The 8008-nt window shown below is 38.2% G+C and overlaps 1 pseudogene; it reads left to right on the forward strand.

Moving 5' to 3' along the window:
- The first annotated feature begins 1985 nt into the window (after window positions 1-1985).
- On the forward strand, window positions 1986-3551 carry LOC122065899 (annotated as a pseudogene).
- The last annotated feature ends 4457 nt before the right edge of the window (window positions 3552-8008 follow it).

Here is an 8008-nt window from a genome sequence, read left to right on the forward strand (position 1 = left end):
GGTATTTTGAGAAACACTATAAAGGTTTGTAAACCCTAGGATAGTGTAGTGAACCTTCCTATATGGTGAAGGAAAACTTTTTCTTTTTTTCCCATTTGCTCATGTGCAGAGACGAATTCCATCCACAGTTTAAACGTTGGCATATATCGGCTGGTATATGGTCTGTACTAGGGTTATATTATATAAAAAAAGATTTAAATTTTAAATAAAAATAAAGCAAAACTATTTGAGAAGCAAGCCGATCCATATTGGTATTGGTTTGATATCGGATGAGACTGATGTCGATTTTCATACTAATACTACTATTTAAAATGATGGTCCATTTCTAGAATCTAAATTCCTTAAATTATACATTTGAGGCAAAAGATTTCACTTCTCTTTCTTTATTTCCTTGACAATTAGAAGGAGCTCTATTTGTTTGATTAAAGTGACCCTGTCAAAAATTGAATTGAATGAACAATTTCTTCCTAATGATCCAAGCTAGTCAATTATATAGACTGGGAAACCATGCTATTGGTTTATAATCTAATGACTCTTATTAAAGACACAAGTGGTTTGTGTAATTTTATATTCCAAGACCATGCTAGACTAGGTTTCCTAGCTTCGACTCTTCCCCTTGAGGGGATGTATTAGCACATTTTAGGAAACCGTCATGTGGAATGGGAATTCCAAATTTCTAGAATGTTTTCTAGCTAATTTTCTCTAACCCATCCTTTATTCAGGACGAAGACTGGTTGGAATGAGATGGTCTTCAAGGATATGCCTACGCAATTCTCAAACTTGCAACATATATAGCTATATATATCTTTCAAACTTCTGCAAGTCGATACAAGACCTGCTCAATGGATCATCAGTCAGAAATAGTGTTTTGGTTATTCTTCACTCAGGCCATTCTCTTCCATTGCATGGGGTCACACCTCTCATACGCCACCTCCAACCTCGGAAACCACTCGGATCTCCTGGCCTTACTCTCCTTCAAGGATGGAATAACTCATGACCCACTTCATACCATGAAATCCTGGAACGACTCTCTCCATTTCTGCAAGTGGACCGGAGTTACATGCAACCCTGCAAACCAAAGAGTAACCCTTCTCAACTTAGAATCTCAAAGGTTGGTTGGATCTTTATCTCATTCCATTGGAAATCTTACGTTCCTTTCTTCAATCAACCTGAAATATAACAGCTTCTATGGCGAGATTCCTTAGGGAATTGGTCGTTTGACACGCTTACAAGATCTCAGTCTAGCGTTCAATTCCATAGGAGGCAAGATCCCTTCCAATCTCACTCACTGCACCGACCTCAGAACCCTTAATTTATCTTCCAACAACATGTCAGGGTATATCCCAGACCAGCTTAGTTTACTCCCCAAGATACAATATCTCGGCCTCATGGTTAACTTTCTGATGGGAAGCACCCCACCGTGGATAGGGAATTTTTCATCTCTAATTTTTCTCCACCTTTCACAAAATAGTTTCCTAGGAAGCATACCTGATGACCTTGGACGACTATATTGCTTAGAAAAATTTCAAGCTTCCGCTAACAATCTTTCTGGTGAAATCCCATCGTCGCTTTACAATATCTCTTCCATTTATATATTCTCTATTGCGCAAAACCATTTGCGAGGCAGCCTCCCAATCGACATAGGCCTCACTCTCCCTAAACTTCAAACTTTTTTGAGGGGTTTAAACAATTTTATGGGATCCATTCCTGTGTCCTTGTCAAATGCTTCTGGCCTTGAGAAGGTTGACATCCTCAGGAACCATATTACTGGTCCTGTGCCTGTGAATCTAGGGAGCTTAAAGCATTTATACAGACTTAATCTTAATGACAATCATCTTGGAAGTGGGCAATCCAATGATCTGAACTTCCCCACCTTTTTGAATAATTGTACAAATCTGCGAGTACTGGATATAAGTTACAATCGTTTAGGAAGCCAATTGCATGATTCCATGTCCAATCTCTCGACTTAGCTCTGCATATTATCGATGGGTTCAAACCTGATTCATGGAAGCATTCCTGCGGGGACTGGTAAGGTTGTTAGTCTGACAGAACTTGGCATGGAAGGGAACATGTTCACTGGTAGTATTCCTGCTACATTGGGGAAGCTTAAGAAATTAGAGAGATTGAGTTTGGATCATAACAGATTGTCCGGTCTAATTCCTTCCTCCCTGGGAAACTTGACCCAACTAATTGAAGTCTTCATGCAGGAGAATAACTTGGAAGGAAACATACCTGCCAGTCTGGGAAATTGTCAAAATTTGCTGCGGTTGAAACTCTCTGCTAATAACCTAAATGGTACCATACCAAAAGAAGTTATAGGTATCCATTCCCTTTCTATTTCATTTTCAGTGGCACGTAACTCTTTGACTGGTTCATTACCAGTAGAAGTGGGTAACTTGAATAATCTCATGGACTTGGAAGTCTCTGAGAATAATTTTTCAGGTGAAATACCAAACACACTTGGTAGTTGCATTAGCTTGGAACGCCTATACATAGCTGGTAACTCCTTCCAAGGATCATTTCCTCTCTCCTCTGAGGCTTTAAGAGCACTAAAAGAAGTTGATCTTTCACGTAATAAGCTATCTGGCAGGATTCCATAGTATCTTAGGAATTTTTCATCCCTTGAGAGACTCATTCTCTCTTTCAATGATTTTGAGGGTGAAGTACCAAAACAGGGGCTCTTTGCAAATGCAAGTGCAATTTCAATCATTGGAAACAAGGGTCTCTGTGGTGGTATACCAAAGCTACAATTACCTAGATGCTCCAAAGAAACCCCTCATAAAAGAAGGCAGGCATCTGCGTCAAGTATAAAAATCATAGTTTTTGTTGTGATTTTAACGATTGTTGTTGTCATTCCATGTTTCATTGGTGTCTTCTCTTGGATGAACAGCCCAAAGAAGAGAGATTTTGTTGCATCTTCTTATAATGATCGGCAATTACATCTCTCTTACTTCGATCTATTTCGATCAACTAATGCATTCTCAAACGATAATTTGGTTGGTATTGGAAGCTTTGGTTCTGTGTACAATACAGTTTTACAAGAAACTAAAACAGTGGTTGCTTTGAAGGTATTCAACATTCAGCAACGAGGATGGTCTAAAAGCTTTGCAACAGAATGCGAGACCTTAAAAAACATTCAGCATCGTAATATTATCAAGATATTGACAGCTTGCTCAAGTATGGATTTTGAAATGAACGAATTCAATGCTTTAGTTTATGAGTTCATTCCCAACGGAAGCCTAGACGAATGGTTGCATCCAATAATTGGTTAGATCAAGTGTCTAAACCTGATTCAAAGGTTAAACATAGCCATTGATGTAGTTGCTGCCTTGGAATATCTTCATTTTGATTCTGAAACACCTATCATTCACTGTGATCTAAAGCCAAGCAATGTGCTTCTTGACAAAGATATGATTGCTCATGTTGGTGACTTTGGACTTGCAAAATTTCTTTCAAAAAGATCCAATAATCAAAGCATATCAATTGGTATAAAAGGATCTATTGGGTACATTCCACTAGTTATGGGTTTTATCCACAACTATATCAATTGATCTGTTTAAACTTCTATATGTCAGTTTTTTTTTTTTCTTAATATGTATTTAAGATTTCCTAGATAATATATCCTAATGTGGAAGATTGATGCATTGTAGAGTACGGTATGGGGGTCCAAGTGTCCATACTTGGTTATGCATTCAGCTATGGGATCATATTACTGGAGATGTCTACAGAAAAAAGTCCCACTAATGACATGTTTAAAGATGGTCGAAGTCTCCATGAATTTGCTGCAGCAGCAAGGCTTGAACAAGTGATGGAGATTGCAGATCCACTATTGTTCTTAGAAGAAGAAGAGGTCAGAAATGATAGAGATGAATCACCTATTAGTTATAGAGGGAACAGAAGCAACATTAATTATGGCGAAAAACTCAGAGAAAAATTTGGAATAATAATTCAAATCAGCCTCTCATGTTCTGCCTCATCACTAGGAACACGGATGACTATGAAGGATGCTAGAAACAAATTGCATGCTATTAGAGATACAATTCTTCGAAAATGAAGATAGGAGGAAATCTTTGACATCATCATATTTGAGATTTGGAATAAAATCCTTAACAATTGTGTAGTGTGTCCATTCTAAGGTAGGAATAGGAATCTTTTCCTCTCATTGCTCCCTCCTCCCTCCAAGCCCAACCTCTCCCAAGAAAATATATTGACAAATGAAATAGAGAAGTTATAGTTTTGTGTCTTTTTTTTTTTTTTTTTTTAATTTAACTTTTATTAATAATAGGTTTCTATTTGCATATTTTTCCATTTAAAGTTTGGGAGAAAAAGCAGTAACTGGTCACATGCAAGCTCCACCAGTGTGTTGGCCAATGGGAGTGCACATGGAAGCATCATTGGTGGGCTGAATTTTTACCTTTCTATGGGAGCGGCTTAGTCATTTTGCCCCACTTTATGTATCCAACAATGTTCCTGAACAGGTAGAGTTGAGGGTTTGATACCACTTCTTGAGGAGGAGGAGGAGGATGATGAGGAAGCTTGTCCATCTCCTGTCAAGGGCTCTTGAGAAAATTGTTGTTGAAAACAGAGTAGGAAGGAGTATTGAAGGTTATGGAGAGACTTCTTGACAATGATGATGGGACTTCTTGTTGGTTCTGAATCTTCATTTGACCTTAGTTCTTAGCAAAATTTTAACCAAGTAGGGTATTTTATGTCAGTACGTAATAGCCATCAGATTTCTACCCAAAAAAAAAAAAAAAAGACATCAGATTATACGATTTGATAAAATGTATAGGGGTGTGGTTTGTGGGGATTGTTTTAGTAGTGGTATTCTATAACATGAGACCTAGGTAGGATTTAAGAACCTGGAATCTGGATTTAGATTTGGATCGATCTCAAAAAAACATATAGGATTTAGGATTTAGGATTTAGGATTGCGGAGAATAGGAAATTGGCCTCAGCAATTCTTAGCCAGATTGGCTAGATGACCAAATTCTTAAAACTCTATGCTCAAGGCATCATCACTCACCAGAAAAGGAAGAGAATTGTTTTGAAATGGTTTCCTGTACAAACCACTTGAAGAACTCCCTATGAGTCCAGTGAATCTTCACTTACGTGAAGTGGATTCCCCAATTCACATACGTTGCCTAGTCGACTCATGTTGATGGCTTAATGGAAAGAAAAAAAGTCCATTATCCTCCTTTTCTAATATTTGAAATTTTATATTTAATAGAAAAGAGGTAGTTATCCCAAATCCCAACAAAAACGGAAGGGGACTGATTTCATTCCATTTTTGTTATTCTCTCTCTCTCTCTCTCACACACACACATACACACTCCACCTTCACTTACTTAAAGGTTGGTAACTTGAATACACACTTGTATCCAACAATCCAACCAAGATCTTTGGTGCAGTACTTTAAGATCACAAGTTATGAAATGAACTAAAATGAACAAGTATATATACTAAAATGGGGTGAGCTTCCACGAAGCTTAGTGAGGGGTGGACATGCAAGCAAGAGCAAATAAGTATGGATAAAACAAATAATATCAACAAGATTAATGAATTTTAAATATGACACAATATAATTGAATCAACTAAGATTAAATGAATGCAATGACATGATCCATATTGGGTCTTAGTGCTACTGCAACATAGGTGGTATCCCTGGTTACGAAGGTCCCACTATAGGTCTTCCGACGATACAATCTAGTTGTGATTCAGGAGCATACCAGAACCTGGTATCCAACATTAATACTTGGTAAACCCCTATTAATAATCCCCTGTGTATACCTCAACACTGGTATCCAACACCGATGAAGGGTATACCACAACACCGCATCTAACATCGGTGAAGGGTTTGTCACGACGTCGGTAACCAACATCGGTTCGTCAAATGGTAGGATTAGCCAATACCTATGCCCCTACTGGCAAGGGTTGTAGCACCCGGGTTATTTCACTAGCCCAATGCAGCTAATCAACAATTTCTAAGTTCATATTAGGTCTTAGTATTACTACAACGTAGGTGATATCCCCAATTATGAAGGTCCCATTATCTGTCTTCCAACTATACAAGCTAGTTACAAGTCATGAGCATACCGGTACCTAGTATCCAACATCGGTACTCCTTAAGCCCTATTAATAATCCCCCATATATACCTTAACACCATTATCCAACATCGGTGAAGGGTATACCACAACACCGGTATAAAACATCGAGGTTTGTCATGATGTCGGTACCCAACGTCGGTCTGTCAGATGGTAGGATTTGCCAATACCTATTCCCCTACTGGCAAGGGTTGTATCACCTGGGTTTTTCTCCTAGCACGATGCAATCTAACATGAAATCATATCACATCATAGTCATACTCACACACACTATTGGTATACAGTGATGGAACCCAACCTTCAGCTACCCTACACCCCACACACATAAACATACTGTGGCCATTCAATGCTGGAACCCAACCTTCAGCTACCCCGCATCCCATTCATTAGTACCAACACACACACGCACACCGTCACCAACATCAATATCAACACCAATATGCACAGTTAAATTCTCAAATAGTAACAAGTTCATAATGCAAATCTCATGAGCACACACATATATAACCTGTTATAAACATTCCTCAAAATGATTCACAACACCCACTCACCTCTTGTCCCTATGAGTTGCGTATTGTAGTTAACTTTGTGCAGAGTTACCTCACCGCTTGATGGTCTATTCATAGGAAACACAAAGGGTTTTTTAGGTCAAGCTATATATACTCCTAATTCTCTTCTTATAGTGTTGGATCATATCCCCCACCTCATGGTTTACCCATTTTAGGGAGGTTGTACATGATAGGGTAAGTGTTTTAGGGTTAGAATTCATGCATGTAACACAAAGACACATTAATTAGCTTAGGAATTATGTGATTAGTCACCTATGAGGCTTAGATTCTAGGGTTTTGTCCAATTTCCCCAATTTAGGGTTTAGGTTACTAAATTTTAGGTAATCAAATTGGGGTTTTCATGCATTGGGTCCCTAGACCTAAATGTGATCACCCCAATCCCTTAGTCTAGGTCTCCTTCACCAATTCCCCAACCTATAGTTGAGTTAGGGCGATAGATTATGGAGGAATTGATTAACTATCTAAATTTAGGGTTTAGGTTACCCTTTTTTTTTTTTGAGAAATTAGGTTGGGGCTTCATGCATTGGTCTCTAATTTCATTTATGATCACTCCAAACTCCTATTTTAGGTGTAAAACATCTTTCTCCCAACATAGGGTTAGGTTAGGATGGGTGATTATAGTGGATTTGGTCAATTGCCTAATTTCTAGGGTTTTAGGTTGCCTAAATTGGAGCTTTTAATATGGGAGGTCTCCCCACTCAAATGTGAGTGGTTCAATTAGTTAGATTAGGTCTCCCACACAAAACCACCAAGAAATTCATGTAATTGAACAATGGAAACTTCGGTTGGTGCCCACTTACCCTAGGTTAAGAAATGAGGTAAGAGAGAGAAGGAGGACAAGTAATAATGAGAGGTAGAGAGAGAGTGTGTAACTCACCTTCAATGGGGGTAGATGAGTGAAGGTGAACTCCTCCCTTGAACCTTCCTCTTCCTTATCCCTTGCTTTCCTTCTTCTTCTTCTTCTTGTTCTTCTTCTTCTCCTTTGTCCCTTTTCTTGTTTTTAGTTTGGTAGGAATGAAATGAATAAGCAAGTAGCTCTATTTATAGTAACTTAAATGAACTAATGGTTATTTGGGAAAGTAATGGGCTTTTCTAATTACTCTTTATATGGTAACTTAAGTTTATTTAGGCTTATTTAGGAAATAAATAGATTTTTCTTATCTCTTTATAGGGTAATTTAAGTTCACTGAGGCTTGTTTGAGAAATAAATGGGTTTTCTTCCATAACTAGGTTAATTCTCCAATCAACATTAGTGGGCCCACCTCTGAGTGATCTAACACATTAATCCATTCATTGGTAGGTAGTACCAACTATTGGAGGTGGTCTGAGGTGCA

The sequence above is a fragment of the Macadamia integrifolia genome, unplaced genomic scaffold (assembly GCF_013358625.1).
Source record: "Macadamia integrifolia cultivar HAES 741 unplaced genomic scaffold, SCU_Mint_v3 scaffold215, whole genome shotgun sequence".
NCBI classification, from domain to species: Eukaryota; Viridiplantae; Streptophyta; class Magnoliopsida; order Proteales; family Proteaceae; genus Macadamia; species Macadamia integrifolia.